We start from the raw sequence: 17,946 nt of genomic DNA on the forward strand, positions 1-17,946 counted from the left end.
AAGATGCACAAGTTCTCATGTACAACAACAGAAGCAATTTCCCAAGCCAGTCTAATTACAAACTTTCTCTGGGCTATAGTAACAGCTCACTTCACCATACTATGGGTTGATCGATGCTTTTGCATCTTTACACGTGCATCTGATGGCTATGAAAATCCAAACATGTTGTATGTGGGCTGTAGTTTGTGACAAACAATGACAAGATCCATCAGGTTCCGTGTTAATGCAATAATCCTATGTGGAATCATTTTACAGTAACAAGCCATCTCTAACTGATCCAGCACTAATTTTCCCCTATAGGAAAGTGAGATCGGGGTGTGATGTTGATGGAATTAGGAGGATAGATTTTGCAAGCCTTATAAATTAATTTTGAACTTCTATTAGGTGTCACAAGTCTTACATGAAATCAGATATGTATTGCATTAATTGGAAAAGATTCATGCTTGGAAAAGATTCCCCTGTTCCCTTGATGAGACACATGCCTTGGTGGGGGCACCCCTCTCGTGCATTCTGGCCCTCTTCTGCTTGGAGCGTTCCGTGTGTCTCTGCGCAAGAGCGGCCCCAGAGCGCAGTCATGTCAACTGAGAGGCAACTGCATTCTGGGATACGGGAGCAGACACTAGCCCAGGGCCAGCGGGGCCAGTGGAGAGTGAAATGACTGTTTGAATCCATTCCACTGACTCCATCCTTTCCATTTAAGTCAGATAAAGGACACCCCTCCAGCACAGAGGGCCGTATGAGAGACGCTCCTATTGGACACTGTGCCTCTGCAGTACAGTCTTATACTGTGGGTTTAAAAGGAAACATCCTTCCCGTTCTTATTGAAGAACGTGACGTATGTTTCAAAACCGTCTTCAGAGATGTATCGACTGTGGAGGCTCGATGTTAATATTATTGATTATTACAGTTGCAAGTAGCTTAACCAAGAGAAGCCTTGACTTGCTTTTAAACATGCTACCTGTTTAGGCAGTCCAATATTTACAGAAACAGCTGAGGTAAGTACCTTGTTGAATAAACAGCTCTCATCCTGCTGGCCACCTTAAGGGGACTGCAGGGGAAACCTCAGCATAATTTAAAATTACGAGAGGGTAGAGAGAGGAAGTGCTTTACTTTCCATTTTATATAACAATGATAATACCTCATTAAACCGATTTGTCCTTCCTTTAGTGAAGAATATCTTCTCTAATAGCCCGGAATGACGACAGGGTGATATAAACTGTTTGATGCAACTTGCGACAAGTAAGCTGTGCTCAAATCCCAGGCATCAATCAATCAGCTGGACACCGGTCATCTACGGTACAAACGGAAAATGGTTCAAGTCGTCTGATCCCATGGTCGCTGCCCGTGGAAGCTCTACGGGGGGAACTCCGGCGGCTCGGCGGCTACGTGGTTTTCGCGCAGTACAGGACCGGCTCCCGTCCGTCTGGAGATGAATGCTCCCGTAATAAATTTGCGCGCCATAAATTCTTAAGCGAAATGTCAAAGTGTCATTTTATGAGCTGCACATCGTAAGATCAACTCATTACCTCCTCCCATACCAGGTGACATGAAACATGACATCCTCCAAAGATAATTTTTAAAGAGCTCTGATTTATTGAGTGCATGCGAGTGAATGAAATCAGTCTGCTACATTATTTCGAGGTTCAGCTTCTGCAGAGCAGAGTGCATTCATTTTGATTTTTTAAAACTGTGCCATTGCTGGTAGGAAACAGTAAGACATGTAAATTCCTATAACAATAAATGTAAATATGAATGCTTAAAATAGAAAATACAGCATATTTTAATTATATATGGGAAAGTACATTAAAAAAAACACACAAATCGGTGGCTTTTCAAAAACAGTTTGGAAATCATAGTAAATCCATGCAATATATTCACATGTTGAACATATTTCATATTTATCATATTGATGCCTGAGTATAAATATGTCACATGTAGATAGCTATCAATACATTTGGTGAAATCCATCCATTATACATGCATTTTCTATGTATTATTTGTTTTTGGAAGGCCTTGGCATAAACAGGATTCACAGTTTTACAAAGTCAGTGATTACACTAAACCAAACCTATTCAAATAATTGTCTGGCTTCAGAACATTTTGTAAACTGATTGGGGTCCATTAGAAAAAGGCCAAAACAAATATATTTAGCATTAAAAAAAAATGCAGTTCAGTACTATTTGCCTGATTCCCTGAAGGAGCCATCCAGACCATGGATTGACTATTGCATGTGGGCCACCGGCTGTCTTCATTTATGAAGTAAAGAACGATACAGTTTTTCAGATCAGTGCTTCAAGACTCATCGACCCCTTCTGCCGGTCAGCAGTTAAGCCACTGTTTACGGTCGTTCTTGAATGTGTAGTGACCAAAAAATGTGCAAACACTCCTGTTGGAATGGAGCTTAAAAACTCACAAGCAGACCCAGGGCAGAGGCCACGGGCAAAGGGGGAAAGAGTGCCTGTTCTCCATCTCATTAGCAAACGCTCATTTCAAACCAAAGGACTCATTGGTGAATTCTCTTCCTCATACTGCATCAAATGTGACTTGTTTGTGACTTGTGCCTGGTTAGGTAAACTATTGCATTCTCATTTTCCCATGAGACACTTGTGTTTATTGCATAAAGTGAAGGATTAGAAAAAGAAAACTTTAATTACCCCCCTTCACATACAAGATTTGTTTGTTTGTTTGTTTTACAGGGACAGTGTTAGCCAGAATTAGCTATCAAAGCTGCATTTAATCTGCTTAATCTGTTTTACCCAAAAAAACACTATACACACAGACGACACAAATTGAGTATCTCAAACATACACACTCATACCTCAGTGTTAAAACGCATACAATAATATCCCCATTATTAGTAATAGGAAAGGAGATCAGTGCTGTTCTAATTGTATCTAACTGTATCGTTTCGGCTCCTGAAAATATTATTAATATCACATCTCAAATGAGATCAATTTCACATAATAACAAGCATACCCAAATCAATTGCCTGTTGAAGGGCTGTATAATATGATGATGTATTAGTTAAACAGTGTTTAATCAAAATTTGGATATCACAAAATGCACAAAGGCAAAAATCTACACTGTCTATAATGTTGAAGGGACACTGCTGTGTGTGTTCAAGGAAACAAGAGCCAAACCATCCCTGCATGCTATCCATGGCTGAGGCTGTTCCTGACAACCTGACACTTCAAAACCTGTGTTGTAGGCCCCTTCCATATGTTGACCTGTGACTGTGAGATTCTCCAGCGTCTAGAAACTTCTGGAGCCGAGAGGGCAAAAAGTGGCGGCTCTGTCATCGAAAATCACACGTGTGCAACGGGCTGGATACCATCATCATCCTGAGCTGATGAGATTTAGGCACACTCTTCAAGCAAAATAAATAAGTACATCAATAAATAAATAAACATCAGTTTGGAAGGCAATGACCTTGCAGGACCAAAGGCCACAGGAGAGAGGTCTGTCTGCTTGAGGCATTACTAACATAATTTAGTGCCAAAACATATAAGATGAGAGAAAACACTCAGTGTTGAAACCAACAATCTCTGGCCCTTAATGACATACCACAGGTATTCCTGCTATTAAAAGTACTACACTAAGAAGGATGTGCGTCAAATCCATAGTGTATATCATAAGAGAAGTATTATTTTAATCGAAGGATTCATGCAGAGGTGGCCCAAAATAATAATAATAATAATAATCCATCCATCCATTATCTATACCCGCTCCTAGTCAGGGAAGGGGGTGCTGGAGCCAATCGCAGCATGCATTGGGTGAGAGGCAGAAATATATCCTGGAGAGTCTGCCCGTCCATCACAGGGCACACACACCATTCACTTGCACTCACATTCATATCTAGGGGCAATTTAGGCTCTCCAATTAAAATGTCTCTGGACTGTGGGAGGAAACCCATGCAGACACGAGGAGAACATGCAAACTCCACACAGAAAGGCCAGGAGGCAAGAGTGCACTGCACCACCATGCCACCAATAATAATAATAATAATAATAATAATAATAATAATAATAATAATATGTATGTAAATGCCCTCAAATTAAAGCTGACAGTCTGCACTTGAACTTCATATTCATCGTTTCATTTCAAATCCAATGTGCTGGAGTACAGAGCCAAAACAGCAAAAATTGTGCTGCTACTCAAATTCTTACAGACTGTATATGTATGGTTTCAAGTGTATTGCTCTGATAAAATATAACGAAAATATGGTGAAGACATACATTTGAAATATGCAAGCTAAATCTTATATTTAGAAAAAATGCATTTTATTTATATATTTTTTAAATACGAGAATTTGTGCCTTTTCGTGATACATGAAGGAGTGGGAATGTACATGTAAAATGTATTTAAAATGTATGTAATTACAATGCATTTGTTACATTGTCTGAACTGAAATTGCATGCATTTTCAAGTATTTGAAATGTTTGGCATGGGAATATCCAGCATTTTTTCCAGTTGTCTTTAAACGTGAAACGTTGAATACTCACAGTACTAGGGAACCGAACGATCACATTTACTCATTGAACAACTTTGATCTTTGAATCAGGTGGTAAATTGGCTCTCTGTACCAAAGGCTTACAGAAATTCTAGCCCTCCAGAGCCAGGGTTAAAATGGCTATTAAAGTACTGCATTTCACCTAAGCAATGATTTATTTAAAGACAGCAAATGCAAACTATCTATATTATAAAGGAGCAGATTGGAATGCTCTTGATGAAATAAGTATTGAAAATGATGCTTTCGGTTTGTGCGACTGACCTCAATGTCAACACGTCTTGTGCCCTTGGCTACATCTGGGCCATGACAAGAAGCAGATGACACCATATTGGAATGCTGCACTTGGTTGGCTGTGATGTGGGAGGGCAAAGCGAGGGTAAACGGTTAAACACATTGGTCCATCTCCACTTCAGCATCACTGAAGACAGCTGGGCAGCCAACGTGTGGGCGGAGCTTGGTTAGATTATCTAAGCACATTTTTAAAAAATGAACTTGAAGTCACAAATATACCTCCTTTATGAGATCACACTCTCTCAAATGACAGAAGCAACCCACATTTGGGGCTTCAGAAAACAAGAAATGGCTTCTTGGGGATTACGAAACTATTTGAATACAAGTGTGTCAAAAGATGTCATTCACTGAGGATCAGATGAGCTTAAATAAGCAGTTTGGTTTTCAATTTGTATGCTGCAAAAAATTAGTTCACCTCCATTCAGAATTGTTGAATCGTGATTTTACCATTCATGATTAGAAAAAACTCTCCTTATCACAATATGATGGAAATATAATGTGTGATAGCATGTTATCACATCCATTATAAATATGTTTAGTCTTTGTCATAATCATACACATATTCAGTCTTGCACTTGTGACAAGTCCATTCAAAAAAATAAATTATGAATGATTGATTGATCTGTTTTTCAGAAGCAAATATCTTTGCATATTATAAGGCATCCCCTTTTAAAAAGAGCACCATCTCAAAACTATGCATTGGAAAGCAGAATGGACAAGGGGGAAATTATGAGGACTGTCTCTTCTGGAAAAATCACTTTGAATTCGGCCTCGATAATTTGGTCAGGCTTAATTGGGACTCTGTCATTGCATCTGGGGAGAGAGAGATGAGGCCACAACGTCTTTTCAAAACAGTCAGTAGGACGGGCAGTTGCCCTAACTGGGTATTCAATGTGAGTGCCTGAGTCATATTTTCAACAGAATGCTCAAAAACCTCAGTTCATATTATTATACACATGAAATGTCTTTCTGATTATATTGTTCCACAGCAACGTTCTTTCTGCATTATGTTGAAAAATAAGCAAAAAATACTAATGTCAAATAGACAGTTGTGGCATTTATCAAGAAGGACTCAAGTGCTGGAATTGGGAAAGTGCTGTGTTTCTCACAGAAGGAAAGAGAAAAGAGGAAAGGGCATTTTAAGCAGAGGACAGATGAAACTCAAAGGCAGGATTGCAGCCACTTCAAAACAATTTTAAGCGTCTCAGTACAATAAACGATTGTGAATTTGAATTTACTCGCTAATCTGGTTTGGTACACATTGCCAGGTATCTGAACCCATTGGGACAGTCGCAGATAATCAGTGGCAGATGGCCCCGTTCCAGCCTTCCACTCTGCAGCCCTCTGGCCTCTGAGCCGAACGGTACAGTTGAGAGCTAATGGTGTTCCAGCTCGGCGCTAATGCTAATCGTGAGCACGCTCAGCAGTAAGTTTGCCCTGGAGCTAAGGTAAGTGGAAGATTAGGACCCCGATGTAGCGTGGCGCTCCATAAATCTAGCCCGCCCGTGGATTCGCTTTCTAAAGACTCTATCTCATGGTTCAGACAAGCCGTGCCTACAAACGGCCGGGGCACTGCGGAACAGAAGATATAGCCGGCCACATAACACACAATAAACCCCGACGTGTAAAAGAGGCTCGTATAAAACTAACTAGATCAACACTCCATTTTACAATGTGACTGTAAAAGTATTACACACGTACATACAGCACAACACCATCACTGGTTGGTTCTGATAAATCAAGGAAAACTGACACCAAGTGATGACAGAATTTTATTTAACATTGTTGTTTTTGGTTATGCACTCTGAAGTCCTTCTAACTGGCTGCATTGTCCAAGGATTGTTACTGATAGGTAAACCTTCCAAGCTGATTAAAATTTGATACGGTTGCACAGATGGTTATTTATATATGCTCATAAGACCAAATTCATTTTTGTCCCCTGTAGGGGACATGAATCTCCAAATGAACAGCCTTGTGCTTTGAAGGCCTAATCCTTATCCACTAGGCCACTACCCAGTTTAATGTGTTAGAGGGTGGAAGGGGTTGTAATGGGGCCATGACAGTTTAAGCTATGTTGAACACCTCAGAAAGAATAGTATATTTTTTATTATCCCTTCCATCAGTCAGTCAATTTAAACATGGCTTTACAGATCTTGAGTGTTATCTTGAGATTGTCTTGAGAATCCAGATGCCATATACAGTATATGCCATACAGATGCCATAAACTCTATATTGAAATTTTCACATTGTTAATTCATCAGACCAATTAATTATGTCTGAACATTTCACTGTATGCTCAGTTTTTGAGATATCACAACTTCTGACGTTTATAACTGATGGCCTTCAGAAATCATCTTTTTTCAACAATGTAGGAAAACAATGCAGAGGGATCAAGCTTGACAATTAAATTGCCATCTGTGGGATCAATAAAGGATGATTCATCTCTCCATTAATCAACCTCAAAATGGGTTTTCAAACATTTTTTTATTTTTTCAACACTTACTAAACACAAATGCTTTGTTCATATGCATTTTAGGCAAAAAGAAAAATGTACAATTAATATACTGAAATAAATAAGCATAAAACTAAAATCAATGGCATTATGTCCGCATGAACAGAATGACAAGATCAAAAGGCTTTTAATGTAAATATATGCATTTCACAAAGCCAATTTTACACAATTGATTCAATGTTTTTAAACTCATGTATGCAGTAGTTTAAAGTTCTAATGCATTTTTCTAACAAAGAAACAAAAAAGGAAACCCCTTAATCCCACAACTTTTGCAAAGAGATTGTCAAAGAGATGGTGATGCAGTTAATACTGGATGGACCAATAATCACCAGATTTCCAAACAAAAGTACTGAAAACCAACATTAATTTAAATGGCTACTACAGGACAAAAGTTGCCAGATTGGTGTGCAGTTACAAGGTCATCTTACTTCAAATCAATTAAGTCATCATCCAGGTCATTAAATGTTGATGATGTTTGGCCTTTGCCTTTTTTTGCTGTTGGACACAATTGGGTCTTCTATTGCTTCTATTGATCCTATGTTATTTTCACTGTCAATTACCAATTTAAGGTGTTCCAATATCAACTACTGCTGTTCCACCAACACAACATTTGATTTGCTGAGTGCTAATAAAGCTTTCGATCAGAATATGACTACTTACTTTTATTTTATTTTTTACAAGGACTGGCAGTTACACTACCATTCTTGCTTTGGAGTGTTCCAGACACTCAGGAGTTCAACGTAGCTTGGACTGTTGTGACACTCCATCTCTTATAACCCCTCCCACCATCCAATACACCTTTCACCTTCCTCCAGCCTCCAGACTTGGTCCTGGGGCCGCCCTGTGTATCTTGGTTTTCGTTAAAATCCCAGATTTTAACAAGCTGCTAACTTTATTAACTGTTCTTAATTAGGTGCTTTTAATGTTTATATAGGGATTATTTACCCTCTTAAATTACATTATGTCAGAAATAGCCATGTATGCCACATCGAATAAACATCCTGTGTTCACATTGTTCACAATATAGCACAAACTTTTTTTTTTTTTTTTTTTTTGCTAGATGGAATTTCAGTAAAAACAATATTGTTCCAGCAGCATGTGCTTGGAACCCTAAATACTATTTGCACTGCAACATGTTTTTGTCATCCAAGACACTTTTATTATGTCAAAAAAATAAAATATTTCAACTTTCTTTTTTTTCTGCAGGGTCTCGGGCGGATATGGAAATACATCAAAATATTTGAGTACAGAAATAAACATCTCTGAATGTCTCAGTTGTTGGCTCTTTTCTCTAGCCTTCATGTTCAGTTCAGAGGGTTTTTTCCCCATGTGAGCAATGAATTTCCTGGGTTTTCCCAACCTGACCATTTAAAATTACAGCACACATTTGCTTTTTAAAAGTGTGGGCATGGGAGTGCTTCTCTTTCCCCAACACTTTACCTTCAGAACAGAGAGCCTTGGGATCAACTGGCCATTTTATGTTTTACTGGTCTATTTAAAGTTGGGTACAAGCTATATGCGATTATTATAGACAATATCCATTTTGCATTAAAGTAGTTTCATCCGGCTACTGTAGTTCTTGTCTTTTGACTCGCATTACCACTGTGTTCCTCAAAGCTATAAGAAGTTAAAAAGAAAACACCTTTGACCTTTTGTAAATAACAAGCACAAAAGAGACATAAGGCATGTGTAAGTACAGCTCGTACGTAAGGAGTCTGGATGGTATCAGCACAAAATTGATGCAAAGCAGAAAAGCTCTTTGGAGAGGTGGGAATTTACAGTCCACCATTTTCTGTCTTCATACTGGGCTGAGATGAGCAGATCTCTTATTTTGCCTAAAACTTATGAATATATAAAATACAGAAGGAATTCAAGAGCCAGCACTGCTTAAGTTACTAAAAAGGCCTAAATTAATCATGGCATCTAGACCACAGCTTGCCACTTTTCACTAATGTTCAATATGATAAATAAAAAATTATGTATAATGTGTTAATCACAACATGATTACATATTTTCTCTTAACACATTTGGATGTTTCAAAGTAACATGATCATGTAGAGCAGCAAGACTAGTACCCCAGACAACTCTCAAGCACTATTCGACATACATATTCAGACATAAATACCAATATACTAAATTGGAACTACCAGCAGAACTCCCAACACAATATCCCAGACATGCCCGGAACAGGGCCAGGCCTGAAGTAGGAGAGGTTATTAGATTTGGAAAGAGAGCCTGAAATGTGACATATCTCTTTCATAATTTTCCTCACTGGTTTGTTCAGCCGACGCGCTAAGCCGCGATCGACCGCCTCCGCGGAGCCCTGCAGGAAGTGTACGAAGCTGAGCACCGCCGAGCAGACATCCCCAGTACTTAACACACCATGGGAGAGGGGCTCTCTGCTGGACACGCTAAAGGGGCAGCCGGTAATTATTGTATTTACAGCATTTTCTGAAGCCATGCCTGGGGTTAATCAATCCACTTTAAAAGGGGGTCTGCTTCTAGGCAAGTGCACATTCAACTTATTCATATAAAATCTATGTAAAAATAATAATAAGAATAATAATAATAATAATAATAATATATTTGTGTAGAAGAGAGCCTATGGGTTTATGTGTTGCTTGGGATTTATTGAAACAATTCATCAGAAGGGTAAAGCAGCAGTGGCCTCTTGAGAACACACTAAAGGACCTGCTACTGTACATTCTGGTTGTTCCACAATCCAGTTAGTGCAGATCCACAACTGCCCCAACTGGAGCAAGGGAAACGTGAGGGGAAACGTGCAAGGAGAGTGGGAAATAAGAAAATCCAAAGCATTCGCCATCGCTGCTCAGTTCAGTCCGCTGAAAATAAGGACACGGGGCAAATTCGAATCTCACCAGGAAGTTTTCAAAGGACCAGCAGAGTCAAGCCCAGCCTGTGTGGATATGCTAACTCTCAGCTAGCGTGTGTCTGACACAGTTAGGAGCCTTAATGGACAGCAGCGTGTGATAAGAGCAGTGGCGAAGATCAATCAGAATCAGGCTGTGCTTTTAAAAGGCCGGGGGCTTCATATAGATTTAAAAATAAGCCTTCTCTCAACATGGTTCTCCAGGAATACAATACCACAGCCCAGAGTGGCAAATGATCGCAAATTCCATGAAAATTGAAATAGAGTTTTAAAACTTTAAAAATGTATTTTAACATCAATAACCTTGTTCTAAAGCAGTTTGCACTTTTTGTGAATTATGTGCACTAACAATACATTCAGACGCACATTTTCCCCTCAAAAGTACAATGCAGTTTAAAATTGTGTGCATCCATTTTGGAGTAAAGAGAAAGTGCCTTGGATTCAAATTGATGTGTGAACACTTTGTCTTTATCTGTGAAAAGATTAATGCAGGTGTGTGAGTGTGTGTGTGTGTGTGTGTGTGTGTGTGTGTGTGCGCGGGCGTACATAGAGATTAATTGACAACATTACATAATAACGATTTCATTTCAAAGAATGGGTAAAACAAACCACCCGGATAAATTAAACACTGCCCCCTGTGGCCTCGGTCTCCACAAACACCTCCTTGATAGCAGTTATGAATTGAAAGCTTTCAGGCGTGCACACATGTACGCTGTACGTTCTGTCCTTTTACACGGTCCTTTTCTTCCTCTTAAAACCCCTCTTTTTGAAAGGGATCCGAGATCAATAAAGCCGTCACAGATGCTTAATTTATTCTACGTGGTTTTCATTCGAGCGAGGTCCGACCTCGAACCTCTCGCCCTTCTTCGACGGTTCACCCCCGTGTGCGTTTGGCCAGCGTTTCTCTCCCTGGTCCACGCACTGATATATATATTGTCATCTGTCCCCGGTTTTCTGTACACAGCTGTGGCGACGGGGACACTGCGGCCTTTCTTTCAGACAAAGCCAAGCTTGTGTCTCCTCGTCTGGTCGCTCCTCATTCTGGTGGCTCGCTCTCTCCCCCCCCCACCCTCCCCCGTCTCCCTCAGAGAGACAGGGGTAAATGAAGATATTTGTTTCCAATCAGGTAGCGCTGGCGTGCTCATCGCCGCCCCGCGCTCAGAGACAATTAGGCAACACCTGCTAGCAGCAGATTGTTCTGGCAGATTTCCCCCCCCCCATACACCCCCACCACCCCAAAACCCCACTCCACCCCCAGACCCCACCCACCCCCCCTTCCCGCCATCTGCCTCGGTAAAGGTGTTTGTCAGGTCTCCACGCTTCAGAGAGCTCGGGAAGCACTACAGAGAAGAAGGGAGGCTCTGTGGGTCCCTTTCTCCTCCTTCCTCCCCCCCCTCTCTCCCCCTCTCCTTATGGAGTGAGGCGGTGGCTGTTGGAGACGGCGGGGCGTGTTAACGAGCACTCACGCGCACACGTGCGCTAGTTGCACTTTGCCCTCACTTCGCCCTCTGTGGCCACGTACACCTGGGGTACAGGGCCCAGCTGTGGGATCCGTACACTCACACACACACACACAAAAATTAGCAAACGTACCATTATATCATCACACCGCCGCTGTTTATCTATGCTTGTTTCATCGCTGGTCCTAATGTGCATCATTTATGAGCCATGCAGAGACAAATTCTGCTCCACATGTTGATTGCTTGATTACAACACACACCTGCATGGCAGTGTCTTTCCAAAAGGATTCTGGGTACATGGGGAGACACACACATACACACATGCACATACACACATACATACACACACACACTGGGTACATGCACACACACAAAAACATAATTGCACATACAAAGGCACAAACTCATAGACTAGCACACACATCAACACACGTGCATACACAGTCCCACAGCCATACTTGTGTATACAAATGTGTGCACAAACACACAGGCCCCCCTGTAGCTCTCCTTTCATCCACTGACCTACACAGCTGTTCTTCAACCCCCCAGCCAACCTCCCCCGCCCTTCCCCTCCCCCTCCCCCTGAGATAAAGGCTCTGTGTTGTCTGCTGTCCCCTGCAGTACATCCATACCGTCCGAACCCTCGATTAAACATGCACTCACCTAGGTACGAAAATCCATGCATTATACATGGGATCAAGTGCAAAAGAGAAAAACACACAGGTCAACTTATTATACAGTTCAGTGTGGATGTCAGTTGTGTGGTCTGCCATACAACCAAGAATAGCAGGTGAACAGAAGTAAATTCTTAGAAATTATAATTATGTGTCTGCAAGCACAATGTACATCATAAGGGAAATGCTTAACATGATACCAGATACTTCATTTCAATAACACACGCTGGTTATGAAACAAATCGGTTACACATTACAGCCAATGGGTACCTTGTGATTCCTGGAAGTAAGTATATGAATGTGAGCGTTTGAGCCCGGGTGCTTGATTTGTGGGCGTGGCATGTAATAAGAGCCATGGAATCTATTGCAACAGCCCACTTAGACGTCTCAGCTAATGGCCAATTAGGAGGTCATTTCCGGAAATGCTGCTGTTGCTAAAATAATTAGCAAGCTGATATTGTCGGGGACCTGCATAGATGTGGCTCATATGTGTAACATGTGCATATGTTTGTAGGAGGGCCATAGCCCCTCTCACAGTGAACTCTAATTTCCTGGCCTTCGCAGTTAAGATACACAGTGTTCAGGGCATGGTAATGTCTAATGTGATCACTGAGGTCTTGATGCATTACAGCATTTTAACATTTTTTATTTAAGATTACATTTTCTTCTGAAATTTCTATTTCATCAAGTACATTTATTTATTAAAAAAAAAAACTTTTTATATACACACGTTACTTGAAAACCCACCAAAACTGAAACCTCTATATTTGAACCTGCCTCTCTAATCATTAGTCAGACATCTTCGTCAGACCTGATTTCCTGGTTACGAGCTCAGTTCCCAAACGACTGCTCTGCTCGGCTACCCGAGAGCAGCGTCTCTGCGTGGCCCAGGAAGGTCAACCGCTTGGATCGCGGCGCACGCTAATGCTACACAAGCAGAGTACGGAGAGGAAAATACTGAATACGCAGTGCGGCCGACGGGATGCGCATGTAACCGCTACACCGAACGCCGTATGTGGATTAATTGCCCTTTGAGACCGCATGCTGCACAGACGTAGCGGGCGCCCTACATCCAGGGCAACCCACAGAGCCCACGTCCAATAACACACTTGAGCTTGTTTACACAGCGTGTATAATGCAGCGAGGGGCTTGTATAGGAGCCCGCTGTAAGAGGATGCAGTAATGGACTGAACTGGCTCCGGGGTATTAGAACCCTCTCTCTGGCGCGCAACGCTGCAGCCCCTGCGACCGCGGCCCGTGGGGAGCCGCAGAGAGCATGCGCCGCTGCTTCGGTTGCGATCCACTGCAGTGGTGACTCTCGCCTGCGACCGGTCAGTGAAAAATGACTTTACATGGCATTCATTTATCCTCAGCACATTTCATTTGGAAAGCTAATATTCTGTAAAATCACATTTAAAAAACTTTAAATTTACCGCAAATAAACTTCATAAATACCACCACCATCTACTTCAATGAATGCATTCAGCTATCGAAGTGAAATTTAACTATATTGTTGCCTACTCTATGTCTATAAATTTATTTCAGACAAGCACGTCTTATTAAAGACATAGTTCAATAGCGGCATTGTAAACAGTACACACCTCAATACTCACCTCAACTGGCAAAGACAAAAATAACAATCATGAATTGTATTGGATTATTGCTTTGTTTTTCAGTTTTTTTTTTTTGTCAGGTTTGTTTGTACGAATCTTTAGCCATTTCTTTTCCGTAAACACAGGAGAGCTGACAGGTGAAATAAAGCCAGAGAACATATTCCCAGTTATGTTCTGGCAAATGCGTCATCAGCAATTTAAAGAACCAAACCGCAGACGCGCGGCTGTTTTCCCTCAGTGCTTTGCGTTTACGTTCGGCGCCAATCAGCACCTCCACAGACATCACTGATGCTATCGTCACATCGATGGCACTCACATCCTCAGGATTTTTTTTCAGCAGAAACAGGGACAGGGGCGTGTGATTTTGGGAACACTTCAAAGCCGAACTGCTGTAGCGCATGACTGGGGAGATGATACTCGGTCGTCATAGCTGGCAGAGGAGTACTGGGGGTGTGAACTCATTTCTGAGAGTTGGGTGGGGGGAATTGGGGGGGGTTTGTGAAGGGGGGGCAGTGGGGGGGGAGGCTGGGCTGTCCCGTCGGCAGGCACAAATGAACAAACAGGTGGAAGCTGAGAGGGTTGGAGGAGCAGATCTGAGCGAGAGCAGCCAGGAGGTAGAGCCCAAAAAACTCTAATCCTGTGAACCCGAGCCAAACTGGCAGACGAACCATCGACAACCAAGTCTGCAGATGTTACCGCTCGTCTTCTCCAACATCACCCTCAGCTTCTTCTGTGTGTGTGTGTGTGTGTGTGTGAGTGAGTGAGAGACTGACAGACTGTGATTGCTAAAGCTCTTTCTGAAGTAATTGCACTTGTTTTTTTGTCGTCGTTTTTTCAATGGACAACTAATTCCAAGTAACACACAAAAAAAACAAAATCACTGGTAATTTTTCAGTGAACAGCACTCTGTACCCTTGAAATAAAACAGCACTTAATATATAAACCGTAAAACTTCCATCAAAAGTTCTTCAATGTGCTGGAATAATCCTGTGATGAAAACACCTCCCCTGGGCCTGCTTGTATAATCTGTTAGCCAATAAAAACCCTTGTGAGCTCCAACAGAGAGACGATATCCGTTCAATAAGAACACCCCCCCCCCCCCCCCCCGTCACCACCCCCACAATCCCACAATCCCCCTCATGCTTTTAAGGGAGTGCTCCAAGCAAAAGGGTTCAACACAGAGCCCTCCACATCACTCTCGCTCAGAGCGAAATCACTCTTGGCAGTCCTTGGAGGACGCCCTGTTACGTGCCATTTGAAAGCATTATAAAACCTGCCATCTTGACTGTGTGAACTAATAACAACAAGACAGCGATGCTCGCCACCTGCTACTCACATTGAGTGGGGTGTTTAAATATGTAGGCCCTAATGGCACTCGCTCCCACGATAAACGCTACTGCGCAGATCAGAGCGAGGAGAGAACCAAGGCCCTCCTCCCAACGAGCAGTCTGGCGGCTTTGATTTTATTAGAACAAACAGGTGAACGACAAACCTATGTTCGCAAAGCTCGCCCCGGGGAATGCGTAAAGTGCCTGCTCTGAATCTTTCAGCATGAGAAACAACGGTGGGGCAAACAGCACTGAAAATACCTGAGAACCGGAAAGAAAATCAGGGTTGTCAAAGGGAATAATCAAAGGTTTCTCTGACCACAGTCTGTATAATTATCATTTATCAACTAACAATTATTTCCCCTTTTTATCAAACAGTTTTATCTTAAAATTAATTGGTTAGGAAAAGCAAAGAGTGCCATATTTAAAACTAATAATAGCCTCAGAGAAAGTGTTTATTTGGACACGCCAAACACAAATTGAATAAATGTGAGACTGATTTACTGATGCTTACCTCGTCCAACTAAATACTTTCCTTGGCATTTATTTGCTCATACAACCAACTTAGATGGTTTTTAAATGTAAGTTGAGGGTTGAACCAATCAAACACTCTCTAGCAATTTGGCAGCAGTGTAACAAAATGTGTACGACCATGAGTGATGGCTTATTTGTGCCTTGTGTAAATACTCCACAGAGCAGTGGGAAGCCGATTTGACTGAGGAGCTTGTATTTCCTGTCTTTTCCAGTTAAAGATAGTGAGTAGTCCGTGACAGAGAGCCTAACTTGGCTCCGTGGTTTCTCACCTCCAGCGACACAAGTGATATTTTAGTCAGCCGTTAATTACTGCCATGTGGCAGCGACACCTTTTCTTTTTTTTTCTTTTTTTTTTTTTTTTTTTAAGATGACAGAAACGGGAGAGATCTGAGGCTAATCTCCGCACACACCATCCTGGCTCACCTGATGTCGGAAGGAAATTATTTTACTGTCTGTGGACGTTGCGTCAATTTGACGGTGCGCTTCCCAGAGGCACCCTATAATTATGACTGCATAACAGTCATAATTAGTCATGAATTTGTTTGACTAATTTGTTCATTTGTTAGCTGCAAATAACGCGGTGGCGCGTCACAATCGATTACTGGCCAAGGCATGTGTCACCGAACCAGTGACCTCGGAGCAGCAGAGGAATGCCTCCATTTCTTGCCAGCCCAGCAACCCTCCACCCTCCATTTCCTGCTTCCGTATACAACTTGTAAACACATCGTGCTTTTTTTATATTCAAAAAGCGGTATCGCAAATGCAGTAGTCTCGTTCTGAAACCTCTTCTGTGTGTGTCCTCATCCCCTGGTTGCACTGTTTCTGAACGTGTCTGTCAGACAGGGGGCCCAGAATGTGATATGACTGTGTTGCATAGTATGAGCAAAGGTGCACTGCCCATCCGTGGCTTGTAGAGGAGATAACTGGTCGAGCGCTTTCCTCCTGGAAACGGTGCGTTGCGACGGCGTCAAATGACAGGAAACAGGTGCCAGGCTATTGATAGTGTCAGAAGGTTACTGTGGCAGGAAGGTACAGTACGTGGAGCTCTGTTTATGAAAATCAGGTGGCCCACGGCTGTGTGCTTTCCCGGTGCCATAGCTAATCACCGTTACCAACGGTTCATTTCCATTTTTACACTCAGGCCAGGTGGCTGTGGTCGGGAGATTATTATTTTTTATTGTTATTAATAACGGCATTTTTCTTAGTAATATTACCTTGGGACTTCCTGCCACCTGGCTGACTGAGAAATGACTTGTTTTCGTATTCTGCGCGTTTCACATTATAAACATAAACCTTGAAAACAACAAAAGAAGCTATTCGGAGAGCAGAAATGACTTTATAGGAGATCTGTAGCTCTTTCTTATAATGACACCTCTCAATTATGAACTGGAAGAAAAACATCCAGGTAATAAATCCCGACCATGACCAAAAGTGTATAATACTGAATGTCTGCTGTTCCATATTTGCTGCTCCTTATCTCGCAGACCAAGGGTACCTGTTCCAGTGCTTAAACGGTCCTGTGGTCTACCTGTTTAAATCTGCGGTTAAAACTCCAGCTAAGTTTGATAAAAAATTTCACCATTCAGGCTTTGTGTGTCCGATCCCTTCTGCACGTTCATTCGCCTGTCTCACGCTGTCGTTAGGGGGTGCTAGAGGAGGCAGCATTGGCTAGGGAAGGAAACTGCCGGCCCGCTAACCCCTCTTAGAGCCGTAATGGCACAAATAAGCCTCCCTCAGCTGCAGTGGACGACAGCCGAGAAGGCGGTGGGGCGGCGTAACTTAACACCGCGGCGCTGCCTGGGACGCTTCCATCGATCGGGCCGCGCGCGTCTGCGAGAGCCTGTTGCGGAACGTGCCGGCACAATAGGCTTATTGTGAGCGGGGGGGGGGGGGGGGAGAAAAAGGTAGAGCACTGTTGTGTAAACAGCAGGGCCGGGAGACTTGGCAGGTAATAGAGCGGACATAATGAGCGCTAAGTACCTGTAATCCTGGGAGATATCGCGCAGGGTGGAGGGCCAGCGAGAAACTCCCTCAGGTGCGTGTAATTGGTCCCCTGCCAGGTTGGATGTGTGTCAGGTGTAAGGCATGAGAGGCACTGAGTGCGGACCATTGATCTGAGAGAGAGAGAGAGAGT

Source organism: Anguilla rostrata, chromosome 3 (genome assembly GCF_018555375.3).
Source record: "Anguilla rostrata isolate EN2019 chromosome 3, ASM1855537v3, whole genome shotgun sequence".
NCBI lineage: Eukaryota > Metazoa > Chordata > Actinopteri > Anguilliformes > Anguillidae > Anguilla > Anguilla rostrata.